The sequence below is a fragment of the Hyperolius riggenbachi genome, chromosome 12 (genome assembly GCF_040937935.1).
Source record: "Hyperolius riggenbachi isolate aHypRig1 chromosome 12, aHypRig1.pri, whole genome shotgun sequence".
NCBI lineage: Eukaryota > Metazoa > Chordata > Amphibia > Anura > Hyperoliidae > Hyperolius > Hyperolius riggenbachi.
This window is the reverse complement of record NC_090657.1, coordinates 77,084,849-77,102,912: the sequence shown is the minus strand read 5'-3', so window position 1 is coordinate 77,102,912 and position 18,064 is coordinate 77,084,849. Positions and strand designations below refer to the sequence as shown.

The 18,064-nt window shown below is 45.8% G+C and overlaps 1 long non-coding RNA gene across 1 annotated transcript in view; it reads left to right on the top strand.

Annotated features, from left to right (window-relative positions):
• LOC137542008 (uncharacterized) overlaps positions 1-18,064 on the top strand; it is a 166,659-nt gene that overhangs the window by 107,795 nt on the left and 40,800 nt on the right. The window contains exon 3 of the long non-coding RNA XR_011025327.1: positions 3,546-3,713. This is a non-coding gene — a long non-coding RNA (uncharacterized lncRNA). The remainder of the gene's footprint in view (positions 1-3,545; positions 3,714-18,064) is intronic.

Below are 18,064 nucleotides of genomic sequence, written 5' to 3'. Positions count from 1 at the left end.
TGCAAGTACTAAGTGCCATATTGAGGCCGGATGTGAGTATTGGATGTAGGGTGCTTGGTGCAAGTACTGGGTGCTTGCTATAGTGGGGGTTACTGGTTGAGTGTAATGTGGGTGCTGAATATTGATGGGATTGATGTGGGTGCAGGGGGTGGGAGATCACTGTGGGTACTGCTATGAATAGCATAGTTGCTGCTAGGGGAGGTAGAGGTCAGTGTGGTTGATGGGGGAAGGGTAGGTCACTGTGGGGAGAAGTAACTGTGGGTGCTGTGGAAGGTAGAGGTCAGTATGGGTGCTGGAGGAAAGGGAGGTCACTGTGGGTCCTTTGGGGGAGATCACTGTGGGTCTCGGGAGGTAGAGGTCAGTATGGGTGCAGGGGGTGGGAGGTCACTATGGGTGCTGCTATGAATGGCATAGTTGCTGCTAAGGGAGGTAGAGGTCAGTGTGGGTGCTGGGTGAAGAGTAGGCCACTATGGGTGCTGTGGAAGGAAGAGATCAGTATGGGTGCTGGAGGAAGGGTAGGTCACTGTGGGTGCTGGGAGAAATCAGTGTGGTTACTGGAGGAGCGAGTGGATGCTGGATGTTGGGAGAGGCCACTGTGGGCGCTGGCAATGGGAGAGGTCACTGTAGGTGCTGCTTTTGGGATGGGAGGTCCCTGTGGGTGCTGCAGGGGACAGGAGGGTAGCCACTGGGGGAGGTAAAAATCACTGTGGGTGCTGGGGGAGGGATAGGTCAGTGTGGGTGCTGGGGTAGACAGGATCACTGCTAGAGCTGGGGAGGGAGAGGCCACTGTGGGTGCTAGGTGGAGGGAGAGGTCACTGTGGGTGCTGGGGGAGGGAGGGGTCACTGTGGGTGCTAGGAGGAGGGAGAGGTCACTGTGGGTGCTAGATGGAGGGAAGGGTCACTGTGGGTGCTAGGTGAAGGGAGATGTCATTGTGGGTACTGGGTAGGGAGAGGTCAGTATGGGTCCTAGGTGGAGGGAGAGGTCACTGTGAGTGCTAGGGGAGGGAGTGGTCACTGGGTACTAGGTGGAGGGAGAGGTCACTATGGGTGCTGGGGGAGGTAGAGGTCAGTATGGGTCCTAGGTGGAGAGAGAGGTCACTGTGAGTGCTAGGGGAGGGAGTGGTTACTGGGTACTAGGTGGAGGGAGAGGTCACTATGGGTGCTGGGGGAGGAAGAGGTCAGTATGGGTCCAAGGTGGAGGGAGAGGTCAGTATGCCACACTAGGAATCCTGTCTGGGCCTCTTCACTCGAAAGTGTCCCAGGCGGGGGAGGAGCTTCCCGCGGGTGGGCGGGGCTTATCGTGGTTGGGGCGGAGCTTATTTTGAGCGGCAAGAGGGGCCTTTTTTTGAAGATTTTAAAAAGGGGGGTGCCTGGGCACCCAGAGCACCCCCCTGTGCACGTGCCTGCCCCTACACAACTGTACCGTTCTCAAAATCATTCCTATATTAACATTGTACAATTTCTTTTAAACCCTCAGTTCAAATATGATTGTTGTACTTGTATTATTAGGACATTCACTTTTTTACCTAAACCATATCTTTCCCTTCCTACTTGTCTGCCCCTGACAATGTGGACACGCGATACCGATCAGGCAGGGTGGCCAGTGACTGAGTAGCAGTGGTGTTTGAGATGCATGTTTTATATTTAGAGTTCATTAAAGGACAACTGAAGTGAGGGTGGTATGGAGGCCGACATATTTATTTTCTTTTAAACAATACCAGTTGCCTGGTGTGCTGCTGATCTTTCATGCATCAGTAGGTGTCTGAACCACATACCTGATACAAGCTGCAGCAAATCCAGTCACACTTCGGTTAAGAGAAAATTACGTTTTAGATCAGATATATATATGTGTGTGTGTGTGTGTGTGTGTGTGTGTGTGTGCCAGGCCAAGAAGGCAGTACATGCAAAAAAGTAAAAACCAAAGAGTTGCACAAAAGATATAATCAAAAAATAGTCCTTTATTGCAGAAGTATGGGACATTTTAAAACATGTTAAAATCTGGGGAGGTGGGTTTGAGGGCAATCTGCATATCAACAATAAATTGCCGCCATCAAACAGTACTGGATATACAAGGGTCCCATAATTCTACAATAAAGGACTATTATTTGATTGTATTTATTGTGTGACTATTTGATCTTTCCTTCTTGTATGTACACACTTCAGTCAAACATCTGATCTGCATGCTTGTTCAGGGTTTGTTGCTGAAAGTATTAGAAGCAGAATAGCAGCAGGGCAGCAAGCAATCTACACTGTTTACAAGGAAATGTATATGGCAGCCTCCACATCCCTCTCACTTCAGGTGTCCTTTAAAGAGGAGCTGTCAGCCATACTATCTCAGAAAAAAACACATATACAGTATAAGTAGATAAATACTACATAACATCTACTTACATAACATATGTATTGCACTGTCCGCATTTTGATTTTAGTGATTTTTCTATAGTAAAAAAAGAGAAAATCCTTCTTAGCATTTCCCATTTGAACTGTGGCTATTTTGAAGCCAATCCTGAAGTAATTTCCTCCCTTATTCTTCTCTGTCTAGTTTGCCTGCCCTTCACTATAGAAAGTGCATTGTCTCAGCATGAGAAATATTGGCCAATCAGTGAGGAGTGTGGTAGAGGAAAACAGGAGGGAAAGAGGGTTCAGCCAATCAGGCTGCATTAGTTAAGTCTGAGGGAAAGTAGAGAAGCAAAAAAGGACAACCCTGCATGCCCTGCAACTTCCTTTTTATGTACCAAATAAGAGTCAGGTAAACTGGGGAATAATCATTTATCAACAAGAAAAGTAATAGTGATTTTATCGCTTTTGAGACATCAGTGACAAGTGGTGGCTGCGGGAGATAAGGAGCAGGATCGGTGGTGAGGGGAGCCCTGAATGCCCCGCATGCGCAAATAACCATTGTATCTGATGGTCCAACACACTCGGTGAGTCGTTTTCCAACTGGTGGTAAAAGCGATATATGTATATTGCAGCACTGGTCAAGATACACTTTTTGAATATTAACAGAGGATAAACCCGCCCATATGACCACAGCGCAGCTATAGTCACAGATGCAGACTAATTTTTATTAACTGGAAAAGCAATTTAGGCATTTTTTGCTGGACTGGTTTTTTAACATAATTTCCTGCATACAGCAACTGCTCAGATGCTTATGTAAGATGTGCTGTGTGCAGTGGTGATATCTTTTATTAATTTTTATTTTTGATTTTAATTTGTATGTACAATTTTTTGCATTATAGGTTTATCTGTTAATTAAAAATCTCAACTGAGTGGAGGGCTTAACCAGCTATCGGCTGGAATTGCTAGTGTTTAATAGTGATTTTAACTTTTGGATTTCCTGGTTAGCATCCTTATTACTTGTTTACCAGATAAAAATAAAGAAATTAATTTTTTATTTTATGCCCGGCAGTTACACTTTAAACACAGACTCGGATGTAAGTGACTTTTATTGTTTGTCGATGCTTTAAAAAAAAAATGTGTTTTAATGGTATACATCTACAGTTTTTTTTCCTCTTTGTTTCCTTGTTCTATTTATTGCACTACAGGTTTAGCTTATCCCTTAGCTACATGATTATCTGGAGGCCAGGTGATAGAGTGTGGACTGAAGCATACAGTCCAGAGAGTGGAAGATGACACACAAGAGCAGGTAGACCTTATAGCTTGGGTCTCCAAGACTCTGGTCAGCCTCTATTCGGGGGCTTCTCTCTACTAAGGTAAGTCATTTTTATTTCAAATCCCCCTCTCAGGTTCATATTTAGTGAATAAGGGTCCTTTACCTGTTTGTGTCATGAATTATCCCTCTTCATGGTGAAGCTCAAAAATAAGTAAGGCGGGATAATTAATAAGATACATTTTTGTGAATCATCCGTAACATTCTGTTATGCATTTAAAAAGTACCTTAACTTCGGCTTATACATTAGGTAGCCCTTTACATTTTGACTGGGAATAAAGATGAAAAGGGTTTTTGTAGACAGATACGGACTATTCTTTATTTTATGGGCAGAGGCAGTTTTGAACATTTATCTGAACATTTTGGTTTGACTTATGAAAGTTTTGTAGTTTTTATCTGCAGTCCGTCAAAATTTGACCTACTGTTAGGTTTGGTTGTTTTATTACAACTTTTACCCCATTTTATACTTCCTGGATTCTCTGTAATTTGTTTCTGGCCCATTGAAAATATGTATGGTAGTTCGGTTGTACGTCGATGTGTGCGCTGCAAGAAAACATATTTTTACCCTCGGCATTCTTTTTCTAAAGAGACATACCGGTAATTCACAATTCCTCTTTATTCGTAGCTCATATTATTTTGAATGCTTCTATAAAATTGAATAGTCCTGGCTGGCTACAATTCTTAGGAGATGAAGGAAGCTTTGAAAGCACCACATTGCCACCTGCTGTCCGGTATTGAGTATTGTTGCAATTTACAGCATTATGATCTATCATTGAGCAAAAGGCTGCCTGAAAGCATTAATGGGTGGTCACTGAAATGGTTACAATACAGAAGTATGCAAAAACATGACTTCATGTGAAATTTAGACATAATGAGAACTCTTAGAAATGTAATGAATGGTCAGAGGAGGTTTGTCTAACAGTAATTGCTTGCACCACAGTCAGTTGGAGGAGAACTGAGCCAAAAATATTGATATCTGAAATTCCTCACGGCTCTAAAAGATTATCCACATCATGACAACCTTTATGGGAAAAAAACCCATCACTACAATTTATGGAAATACTAAGAAAAAAAAAAAAAGTTTTACTTGGTTTCACTTTTGCAGGTAGCAATTGAAAGGGATAAAGGATACCCGAGGTGACATGTGAAATGATGAGATAGACATGTGTATGTACAGTGCCTAGCACACAAATAACTATAGTGTGTTCCTTTTTTTTCTTTCTCTGCCTAAAAGAGTTAAACATCAGGTATGTAAGTGGAAGTTCCTGTCTGAGTCAGGACTGGGTCAAACTACAGTGTGACCCTCACTGATAAGAAATTACAACTATAAAACACTTTCCTAGCAGAAAAATGGCAGGAAAGAGATAGTTCATAGATTTTAGCTCTTGCATACTTCAATGAATGTGTCATTGAGCAAAAACAATAAGACAGTAAAAACTTAAAAAAGAAGATTTAGATATAAAATAAAACTCTGGAATATCTTAAAAAGTCATTTTTAAGAGAAGGAGGATAGAGACAATTGTTTATTTCATTACTTTTTTTTTTCACCTTGGGTGTCCTTTAAGCCTCAGTGTTAACTGTATGGAGAGCTCCTGCAGTCTAGTTATAATTGCTGATAAGAGATAATTAGACACTTTACATTAGACTCTTCCACAACTACATGTGGATTAAAGACTTTTCAATGTGGGCTGTGCAAGAGTTTGGGCCTGCTTTAATATTTTTAAGTGGGATTGAACCGCTTCAGTCCCCATTTTTATTTGGTAGGACTGGACAGGGCAGGTCATACTGAGAATACACACTGTGGCTGCCTTCCCCTCCTTTGACCTCCTTAGCTGTTGTTTTTGGCCCCTCCTTCATCCTCAGGGCCTTTTTCCACTACACAGCTGAATCGCAAATCGCTAGTGATTTTTAAATCGCTAGGGTAGTTACCTTATCATAGAAATCATGAGAAGTATTTTCCACTATAGTGATTCGATTTGGAAATCGCAATTCGTAATCGTTTTCTGAAGAGATTTTTAGAGTGATAATGCAATGCAAATGAAAAATCGCAATAGCATAACAGAATTATGAAAAATCGCAATCGCTGGCGTTTGTGATTGCGATTGCTAGTGGAAAAGGGCCCTCACTTTTTCCCCAGGTCCTTTGGGTGCACATGTTAGGTATTTCCAGTACTTTCACCCAGTCGTCAAGTGTGGGGCGGAGTGAGGCATATAAGAGGAGGAGGCAGACCAAACTCAGGTCGCAGGAGGAGAGGACAGCGGAGAGGGACATTATTCATGGATGCACAGCAGCTTCCACTGTACAGACAGGACAGAAAATAACCTAGAAGTTAAGAACAAACACGTGTGTATGTGTGTGTGTGTGTGTGTGTGTGTGTGTGTGTGTGTGTGTGTGTGTGTGTGTGTGTGTGTGTGTGTGTGTGTGTGTGTGTGTGCGTGTGCGTGTGTATATGTGTGTGTGTGTGTGTGTGTGTGTGTGTATATGTGTGTGTGTGTATATGTGTGTGTGTGTGTGTGTGTGTGTGCGTGTGCGTGTGCGTGTGTATATGTGTGTGTGTGTGTGTGTATATATGTGTGTGTGTGTGTTTAATGTAAACATTGTAGAGAGATTGAACATGCATTGTAGATAGGTCACAGGGCACTTGAGATGTACACCGCTATTCACTGCTATTCAATTATCTCTTATAGTTGTCTTGGGAGAATTTACCCCAGTACTACCACTGGTAGGAAACATGTGCAGGCCTTACTGACCTGAGAGATCTTTAAATCTCAGATCCACATAAAACTGTCTTTGCACAATGCACTCATTTTCATAAACTATTCATTGGCCACCCCATTTGGGTTTTCCGCCAACCAATACAGAATGGATGGACCGCAATGAGCCTTTTTGCAGCGCGGTTATTGAATTATTCAGTAACAAGCCAGGATAGTATAAGCCTGATTTACTAAGGTCCTAAAAGGATAAGTGATGCTTTACGTTCTTAAAGCAGACCTATACCCTTGCACAAGAGACAAAACACAGAGAAATGTACCCTCTGTGTGTTTCGAGAGAACAGTTTGTCTAATTCTTTCTTTTCTCTAATGAGCCAGTGTGATTTGAACTGTCAGCTCTGTTGTGTGAGTTGTGTGCTAATATGTTAAGAGGAGGTTAACTCTTTTTGTGCCAGCATGAAAGCAAGAAGTAGACACTGCAGATTTACTGCAGGAGTGCTGTAAGCTGTAAAAATAATTGTTTTGTCTTTAAAGCTTATTATGCTATTGCTTATCTGTTAGAGCAGAGAGGAAGTTCTGGGTTTAGGTCCACTTTAAGCAAACCCCGTTCGACTGCACACACCGCAGTCGCACTCATTCTCAGCCTCTCGGGTGTGAATTACAGTCATCTGCAGCACTCCTCTGCTTCTACTGGTGCATACCTATTACCAACACTGTATAATCTCATTATATTATACTCTGATATAGTAAAACTTCGGGTATAGAAAACGAATGGACCAGAACCCGGCCAAGCACCATTATAAGTATATGTTAGTAACTCCTGGTATAGTAAACTCTGATAAATAGAACTTCTATTATAGTAAACCTGTGTTTTGGCCCCAGCTGTATTCTGTATTCGGCTATAGTGGAAGTGGGCGGGAGCATGCGTTATATGTCACTGGGAGACCCATGAGCCGTGGGCCGGCTGGCAACCACCTGTAGCCTGATCGCTATCTGCACACTACTCTGGGCCTGCGTGGATTACCTCAAAAGCAAAAGGCGACTGGCTCTTATGCTGTACCACCGCTAGTAAATGCAATAAAAATAGTTGGATATTTATCCGTTTAGGGTCGAGTCCTTTATGGGAAACTTCTTGCATTCTGTGGACAGACAGCCACTTGTAACCTGCTCGCTATCTGCACACTACTCTGGGCCTGTGTGGATTACCTCAAAAGCACCAGCCGGTGAGACCTATGCTTCCTCTGTAAGCCTGATTACTGAGGGAATTGCCTGTCATCTGTGACTTGCTTGTGCATGGCTGCAACGCTACAGTATCATCCAGGCTGCACAGACATGCAGACAGAGGAGCACACTACAAGTACTGTACCTGCATTCAGAGAGACCTATATCCTGTGCAGAATGTTGCATGATTATTGCATGCAAATCCCTGCATATTGAGCACTGTGCATTTAGCTTAGACACTGTCTGTGCTCGCTTACTGAAGCATTGGAAAGAAAAAAATGACTGCCAATTGTTGACTGAATTAAGATCCAGTACTATAGTATACTATGTGTTAGTGTATGATCATTTCTTATATAGTAAACTGATATAGTAAACAACTTTTCCTGTCCCCTTGGAGTTTACTATTAAGGGGTTCCACTGTAGTCGGATATGGGTAATTATAACTATCTTCTGCTATGTGTAGTAGAATATCTTACCTCTAGGTAGTGCAGCACATATTCCAATAACAGAAAAAAAATAGAAAAAAACTAAATATGACAAATTCATAATTGTTCCGTGCAATTAATAGTTAGCCATTGTCACTGTGGGCGACCGTACACTACACAATCATAGCTAATCTCTATACAGCCGTGTTTGCAAGTAAGGGCTCTTTCAGACAAATGGCTTAATAGTGGGTTAAATGCGCCGTTTAGACACTAATTGCTGGGTCAAGCACGCAAGAGCATTCATACCACATGAGTGTCAGTGGTTGACATGCAGTGCGGCTACTGCCCGGTAAAGGAAACGCTACATGTAGCATCCAAGGCTGACTACCGCCGGCTCGGATGCACATGCATGGTTGCTGCAAGAGCTGGAAGCTTCCAGCCGGCTGCAAGCGCCCTGCACAGTAACAGAAGCGGCTGACAGGCAGTAAAGTGCACTGCTGTCAGACATTTGTGTAAAAAAAGCCCTTAATGAGGAGGTATAAGGACCTTAAACCCTCTCAAACAGTCTCCCTATGGGTGCGCATTGATCATTCAGGATGAGTGTGTACCAAAGGTGAAATTATATTATTTTTGACTAGCGCTGCCTCTAAACATCAATCACTTTCCACCACCAGCACCAGGCGGCGACTCACTGACAATAGTCTATCATTCCTATGGGGCATTAAGTAGGCTCCCCTCGCCTTCCAAGCACTTGTAGTGTAGGGACTAGTAATCCATTTCACCAATGTTATCAATTCCACTAAAAAATAAAAGTGTTCATAGTGCAAGCATGCTGATGAGAGTCATGCAATGTACAGTAAGTACACCTCTCAGTCTTCTGGACTGACTGATGTTGCAATGTGCTGTCTGACTCTCCTCGCCTCCCTGTTGCTCACTATTCCACACTGGATTAAAGAGACGCTACCTGAGACTCCTCCTCCTAGAGTTACCCATATTCTACTATCATCCCATGTTATTCTATTCTCACACTATTCTTCCCTACATCTATACCTAACACTAACCTTCCCCCTACCTAACACTAACCGTCCACTACATACACCTAACACTGGCACTGTAATTTCCGTTACTTTAATCAGTGTTAGCCGTTTTACCGTCACGGCCAAATTTAATTTAGTCTGTGCCTACGATAATCTGCAGTCGGAAAACTAACATTGAAAATATAACTAAAAATACATTGCTCAAAAAAATAAAGGGAACACTTAAACAACACATTAATGGCCTCAATTCACTAAGCTTAACTCCTGTCTTTAATAACTCTTCTGAGCTGTTTTACAGTTATCACAATTATATCACCATGGTGATAAGTGTAAAACAGCTCAGAAGAGTTATTAAAGACAGGAGTTAAGCTTAGTGAATTGAGGCCATTAATGCATTGTCACATTGCCAAGTCAATCACACTTCTGTGAAATCAAACTGTCCACTTAGGTAGCAACATTGATTGACAATCAATTTCAAATGCTGTTGTGCAAATGGAATAGACAGCAGGTGAAAATTATAGGAAATTAGCGAAACATCCCCAATAAAGGAGTGGTTCTGTAGGAGGTGACCACAGACCACTTCTCAGTTCCTATACTTTCTAGCTGATGTTTTAGTCACTTTTGAATGCTGGCAGTGTGTAAGGTTCGAGGCAGTTGCGGCGAACAGCACCGCCGCCGCAGCTGCCTCCATGCGGCCATCCGTCCGCTTGGCTTGCAGGACGCCGAGGACGGAACGTTCTCCCGTGCAGGGGGTAGCCATAGCGCGCGGGCGCACGCATAGATGGGAGCTTTATGCGGGGAGGAAGCCCGTCAGCTGACCTGCTGGTCGGCTGACGTCAGGGGAGACCCACGGCGCCCAGGATTGGCTGATGAGAGGGGGGCGTGCCAGTGTGGTCTCCTCTGCTTCATAAGCCTCCGGGCTGCATTGCTGCTTTGTCTGTTGTTGTGAATATTTGTGTGTGAGCGCGCAGACCTTAGATAGTTCCCTGGTGTTGATGCTACGGATTTCACACCAAGTTAGGAATTATACTCTTGCTATTGCTATTGTGTTTAGACTAGATCCAGGGTGTTGATACCAAGGATTTCACACCCAGGCTAGGATATTACTATTGTTTTGATCTTCTGTGTACGACTCTGGCTAGCACTCTGACTTTGAATCTGTCTTCTGATCCTGTACTTCTGCCCTTCTGTCTACCTGTTGCTGAACCTCTGCCTGATTACCGATTACGCTCTTGCCTCACGATTCTATACCGATACGTACCTTCCTGTTGCTGAACCTCTGCCTGATTACTGATTACTCTCTTGTCTCACGATTTTGTATAAACTTACCTCTCTGTTGCCGAACCTTGCCTGCCTGACCATTCTACTCACCAGTGGGCCCTCGCCTGGTGAGGTACTGGTTACACCAGCCCCTCTGGTGGAACCGTTTTGTTAAGCTGCAGTACAGCCTCAATTACCTGCTCTATAAGGCATCTCTCATTATAGTTGTATAGTTTTCTCCTAGGCTGCTGTTCAGTCGGGGTCACCCGCCCCTCGGGTGTTCTCGTGCCTGCAGTACTATCTGAATCACCCGCTCCCCTCTTCGTTTTTGTACTCTCCAGTTTGCTGGAACTTGTACGCTAGTGCACGGTTAGTGTACTGTTAGTACCTCACCAGCCCCTCTGGTGAGGTCTGGTCAAACTATTAAAGTTACTGTTGCACCCAAACACTAACACTTGCTAGGTGTCCAGAGGTTAGTCACACTTGTATTATTGGTGATTCTGCAGATCATTAATAATCAGGTATACGTCTGTATTGTTGGTGATACTGCAGATCACCAATAATCAGATACTCTCTGTGTGCTGACACCCATCTTTACAGAACAACAGACCATAAAGTATTATGGAGGCGCTCTGCCAACGGGTCGACGTGTTAACTGTCACCGTTAATGAACTCATTAAAACGGTGGAGGCTCAACAGACGCAGATTAACCAACTATCTGAGTCAGTTAACCGTCTTTTGGATCCTAATACCCGAGTGTCTCCCCCCTCTGTGATCGAGCCGAGCATACCCCCACCAGAAAAATTCTCGGGGCATCGCTCAGACTTTAGTAATTTCAAGCATAGGTTCTTGTCGTATTTTGAATTACGACCCGTTTCTTCAGGCACTGAAGCTCAACGGGTCACGTTCCTTAAGACTTTATTGTGTGGAGATTCCCAGTCATGGTCATATAGTCTCCCTACAGGGCATGAGGCCTTGGTCTCCGTAGAGGAGTTTTTTAAAGCCATGGCTGTAATTTATGACGACCCTGATTTGGCAGTGACATCTGAGAGGAAGTTAAAAACCCTCAGACAGGGCCAGGGTTCTGTTGAGATTTATGCGACAGAGTTTCGGAGATGGGCAGTATCAGCCAGGTGGGGGCAGTATGCACTTCTGGACTGTTTCTTGCCCGGATTGTCTGACGCAGTGTCTGACCTAATGTTAGGCCACTAGGAGCCCAAAACTCTGGATGAGGCCATTTCTTTGGCTGTCAAGATCGATAGACGAGTTTGTTACCAAAAACAAACTCGGGCCAAGCCCCCAAGAAAGTTTGCCTCGTGTACTTTCTCAGCTCCTTCGCCTTCCTCTCCACCAGCTGACGAGCCAATGCAAATTGGGCAGGCTAAGCTCTCAGAGGTAGAGAAAAATCAAGGGCAAGCTGAGAAGTTATGCCCGTACTGTGCCGATAAAGGGCATATGGTTTCAGCTTGTCCTAAAAAGGCGTAAAACGCTATCGCCTAGGAGTAGCCGGAGGTACTATCCTAGGCGATATTGCCATACCTCTAAGTAATAAACGTTTTTTGCTTCCTTATACAATTTCCTGGGAGGGACAGGTTCACACTACGGAAGCTTGTGTAGATTCTGGTTAAGCAGTTAATGTTATGTCGGCAAGCTTCACCAAGCAGTTTGGTTTTATGTTGCTTCCACTGGGGGAGCGGATTAAAATTACGGCGGTGGATGATTCTCCACTGCCTGTCACCATAACTCAGACCCCTGAATTGGTATGCCAGCTGGGAGCCCTGCATAGAGAAATAATACAGTTCCTGGCCTTAGAGATGTCCACATCCACGGTCATCTTAGGCATGCCTTGGTTAAAGAAGCATTCTCCAGACATTGACTGGCATACCAGACAGCTGATAAGCTGGTCTGCCTTCTGTCATGACCACTGTTTGAACCAGGTTCCCATTGCAGTAAATGAACTCGGAACTAGGGAACAGGATCTAGAACCCTCTGGGGCGCAGGTTGACTTGGATTTGGCGTCAGAGCTGGGTCCTTTCCAACAAGAAGTTCCTGAGGGTAAACCAGAGGGGGTTCTTTTTGTTCCTCTCCACTTGAGATTTAAAGTTTTGGAGGCATGCCATGCCCATAAAAATGCGGGTCACCCGGGAGTGGCTCGCACCTTAGAATTATTAAATCGGAGTGTCTGGTGGCCCTCCGTCACTACTGATTGTAAGGAGTTCGTGGGAAGTTGTGCTGTTTGTGCCAGGAGCAAAGCTTCCAGGCGAGCACCTGCCGGCACTTTACACCCTCTTCCCATGCCAGAGGAACCTTGGACCCATGTGTCCATGGACTTTGTGGGTGAACTGCCTCTCTCTGAGGGCAAAACGGTCATTTGGGTGGTAGTCGACCGGTTCAGTAAGATGGCACACTTCATCCCCTTTGAACGGACTCCCCTCTGCCCAGGAACTGGCAGAGTTGTTTATCCTCCACATCTTCAGACTGCATGGGATCCCTCAGGATGTGGTGTCTGATAGGGGAGTCCAGTTCACTTCGCGTTTCTGGAAGGCATTTTGTCAGCAATTGGGGATAAAGTTGTCCTTTTCCTCCGGCTACCACCCACAGACTAATGGTCAGACCGAGAGGGTAAACCAGGGCCTAGAGCAGTTCCTCAGGAGCTATGTGGCCGTTGCCCAGACCGATTGGGTCAAATTTTTACCGTATGCTGAATTCGCCAACAATAATTTGAGGTCTGCCTCATCAGGGTTCTCCCCCTTCCAGGTTGTTACGGGGAGATCACCCACATTTTCACTCTTGCCAGTGGTAGCTTCATCTTTCCCTGCTCTAGAAAACTGGTCAGAGACTATGAGAGACATTTGGAATAAGGTTGAGCAAAATTTGAGAAAAGCTTTTTTGGCTCAAAAGAGGCAAGCCGACAAGGAACGGTCGGTGGAATGGAAATTCACACCGGGAGATTTGGTGTGGATTTCCACACGACACTTGTCCTTGAGGCAGCCCTCTGTTAAACTGGGTCCCAAGTTCATAGGGCCCTATCCTATTGCTAAGAAAATTAATAATGTTACCTACAAAGTGTCACTTCCCCCCAGTTTCAGGGGTGGTAGGACATTTCATGTGTCACTTTTAAAGCCTGCAGTGTATGTGGATGCCACTCCTCCCCCCCTGTGGTGGTCAATGGAGAACCAGAATACGAAATAGAAAAAAATTTGGATTCTTGGCGAGTACGTAGGTCTTTACAGTATCTGGTCCACTGGCGAGGGTATGGTCCAGAGGAGCGGTTCTGGGTGCCACTCTCTCGCATGTATGCAGAAGAGCTCAGGATAGAGTTTCATAGAATGCATCCTGATAGGCCAGGTGGTGCGTGTTCAGAGCCCACGCCTAGAAGGGGGGGTTCTGTAAGGTTCTAGGCAGCTGCGGCGAACAGAACCGCCGCCGCAGCTGCCTGCATGCGGCCATCCGTCCGCTCGGCGTGCAGGACGCCGAGGACGGAACGTTCTCCCGTGCAGGGGGCAGCCATAGCGTGCGGGCGCACGCCTAGACGGGAGCTTTATGCGGGGAGGAAGCCCGCCAGCTGACCTGCTGGTCAGCTGACATCAGGGGAGACCCACGGCGCCCAGGATTGGCTGATGAGAGGGGGGGGGGGCGTGCCAGTGTGGTCTCCTCTGCTTCATAAGCCTCCGGGCTGCATTGCTGCTTTGTCTGTTGTTGTGAATATTTGCGTGTGAGCGCGCAGACCTTAGATAGTTCCCTGGTGTTGATGCTACGGATTTAACACCAAGTTAGGAATTATACTCTTGCTATTGCTATTGTGTTTAGACTAGATCCAGGGTGTTGATACCAAGGATTTCACACCCAGGCTAGGATATTACTATTGTCTTGATCTCCTGTGTACGACTCTGGCTAGCACTCTGACTTTGAATCTGTCTTCTGATCCTGTACTTCTGCCCTTCTGTCTACCTGTTGCTGAACCTCTGCCTGATTACCGATTACGCTCTTGCCTCACGATTCTATACCGATACGTACCTTCCTGTTGCTGAACCTCTGCCTGATTACTGATTACTCTCTTGTCTCACGATTTTGTATAAACTTACCTCTCTGTTGCCGAACCTTGCCTGCCTGACCATTCTACTCACCAGTGGGCCCTCGCCACTGGTGAGGTACTGGTTACACCAGCTCCTCTGGTGGAACCGTTTTGTTAAGCTGTAGTACAGCCTCAATTACCTGCTCTATAAGGCATCTCTCATTATAGTTGTATTGTTTTCTCCTAGGCTGCTATTCAGTCGGGGTCACCCGCCCCTCGGGTGTTCTCGTGCCTGCAGTACTATCTGAATCACCCGCTCCCCGGGAGATTCAGCCTCTTCGTTATTGTACTCTCCAGTTTGCTGGAACTTGTACGCTAGTGCACGGTTAGTGTACTGTTAGTACCTCACCAGCCCCTCTGGTGAGGTCTGGTCAAACTATTAAAGTTACTGTTGCACCCAAACACTAACACTTGCTAGGTGTCCAGAGGTTAGTCACACTTGTAATATTGATGATTCTGCAGATCATTAATAATCAGGTGTATGTCTGTATTGTTGGTGATACTGCAGATCACCAATAATCAGATACTCTGTGTGCTGACACCCATCTTTACACAGTGCTTTCACTCTAGTGGTAGCCTGAGATGGAGTCTACAACCCACACATGTAGCTCAGGTAGTGCAGCTCATCCAGGATGACACATCACTGCGAGCTGTGGCAAGAAGGTTTGCTGTGTCTGTCAGCGTAGTGTCCAGAGCATGGAGGCGCTACCAGGAGACAGGCCAGTACATCAGGAGACATGGAGGAAGGCGTTAGGAGGGCAACAACCCAGCAGCAGGACCTCTAGGAGGAACAGGAGGAGCACTGCCAGAGCCCTGCAATATGACCTCCAGCAGGCCACAAATGTGCTATGAGGGCCTGACGTCCACAGGTGGGGGCTATTCTTACAGCCCAACACCGTGCAGGATGTGTGGCATTTGCCCGAGGACACCAAGATTGACACATTCGCCACTGGCACCCTGTGCTCTTCACCTTGAGCACACGTGACAGAGTCTGGAGACACAGTGGAGAATGTTCTGCTGCCTACAACATCCTCCAGCATGACCGGTTTGGCAGTGGGTCAGTAATGGTGTGGGGTGGCATTTCTTTGGGGGGGCCGCACAGCTCTCCATGTGCTCGCCAGAGGTAGCCTGACTGCCATTAGGAACTGAGACGAGATCCCCCTACTGTACTGTTTTTAATTGTTTTTATTTGCATAGATTTTTGGTATCAATAAAGACTTCAGTTGCGCTTACTTCAGTGATTGTTTTAGGATCTCCTTTTCTGTTTGGAATATTGAGCCGCACCAGACCTGTCAGTTAGCCCTGTCCCATTGGTCCCCATCCTCCTTCCCATATGTCAAGTTTAACGCCTCCTGTTCTACTCCTCTTTAGAGGGGGAGTCCTAGGGGTCGTGACCTGGGAAGCATCGGGCAGCATAGTTGTCCATCACCCATTAAAGGTGACGGCCCATCATCCCTTGCAGGGTGCGCTGGTGAAGACCCGTGATCACTTAGACTCCACGCCCCAGGAGTGCCCGCATCAATCACTGGTGCCGAGATCAACAGGACCCTGACAGACATTTTCCCTTAGAATTCCTAGTTATCCTTTTAAATCAGAAGGTATTTGCAGTAATTCAGCTTTAGGTGAAGATCGCCCATAATGCATCACTGCTGGATATGCAACTCTTCTTTTTATGCCCCTGAAAGCCAGACATCCAGAACTGCTGATAGAAAGTGTGCCTATAGCCTATACATTTTACAGATCCATACTAGTCCAACTTGGAAACAGCCATTTCCAAGTTTCTACTTCTCAAATTTATACAGTATAGTCCCGGTTATCCGTAACCCAATCAGCCAGCAGTCTCAACCAACCAGCACAAAGTGTCTGCAGTACTCACAGTGGTGAAGGCCACTTCTTAAGGTGCGTACACACATGCGACTATAGTCGTTTGAAACTATCGTTCCTCGATCATTTCAAACGACGATCGTTTGAAAAAAAGCAGCCAGCGACCATTAAGTCTAACGGCGGACGAGCTAGATAGTTCAAAACGAACAATCCCGCTTGGCTGATTTTTTCCAACGATGATCGTTTGCAAAAGTAGTACAGCGTTGGAAACGGTAGTTCGTACTAGGCTTGACATGCGCATTTCGCTATTTCTCCATGGAACTTTTCATTTTTATGCGCAAGCGCAATAGTTGCTTTACGTGATGTAACGTTCGTTCTAACGATCAGATCGTTAGACATCTTTAAAAGCTAACTTTACTTTGGTCGTTCTCTCGTCAATTAAAAGTTCGTTCGTCGTCGTTCAAAACGAACAATCGTGAGACTTCCGGCGCCGCGATGAGAGGAGGCTAGCTACTGAGCTCCGCTCCGTGAACAGACCCCAGCCGAGCCCACAAACAGCGAAAGTGCCCGCTTCACATAGGCAACGGCAGGGAGACACACAGACCTCCGCAGACCGTCCGGAAAGGAGATGGACAAGTATCTCACCCGCAAAGACAGTCGGGGAGACAGCGCGCTAGAAGACAAGATGGCGCCCATGAGCAAAACTAAAGCAGGCGCGGGAGAGAAGTCCCCACCACCATCCCAAGCCTCAGAGGAGGCGGAGAGCCAGATCCACCAGGAAGGGGATTCGGATAGCGAAGAAGAAACAACTGGGGGTAAGTCTGATATGACTGAATATGATAAAATAGCGGCAGCTGTAGTTAAACAACTGAGACCTGACTTAGAATCAATGATAAAGGGAGCCGTGCAGCAGACCCTGAAAAAAGTATATAAGGAGCTGCAGGCCCAAAACCAGCGCATAACGCAAACTGAACGGCGCATCTCCGACATAGAAGATGAAACTGCCGGCCAAACAACAAAACTAGACAGAGTCCTTGCAGAAAACAAGGAGATGCATGAAAAAATTCAGGACCTGGAAAACCGCTCTAGGCGAAGTAATTTGAGACTGGTAGGCCTCCCAGAATCATTCGCAGCGGATACACTCCACAAGATATGCTCAGAGGAGATACCACAGATCCTGGGTCTCCCCACACCTTGTAAAGTGGAAAGAGCCCACAGAGTGGGCCCCCCTAAGGAGATAAATCGCAGCGGGAAGCCAAGGGTAGTCATGATCAAATATCTGGACTACGCGGATAAAACTGCCATACTGCGCACATACAGGCAAAGCGATCAGCGTCTGGAATACAAAGGCACAGCGCTCAGGCTGTTCAATGACTTTTCACTGGAGGTTTCAAAGATGAGGCAGAAATTTAATGCAGCATGCAGTGAATGTGTGCAGAGAAAATGGAGATTTACCTTGCTGTATCCCGCCATTCTAAAAGTCACTGATGAAGGGGGAGTCACACATACCCTGAAAACCCCCCAGGAAGCGGAATCCTTGTTCCTGGGCAAAGATACAGCAGCAATAGCCGCCAACAGGTCACCCCCGCGAACAAACGACACAGGATGAGACGTGTCAAGAAGATGGCGGGCACTGATCACCCACAATATAAACCCAACCAACGAAACAGGAAATCGTGGAAACTGAAGACTTTTCAGTGAAGCGACATGAACCCTCTATGCCATCCTATGGGATGGGTTGTGACTAGCCTCAGTTCGGCTGTATAAAAGTTAAATATTCACCAGTTAATAAGCCTAGGAGTTAAGGCCCTGTGCCTGGCCCTTCTCTTTTTTTAGGGAAG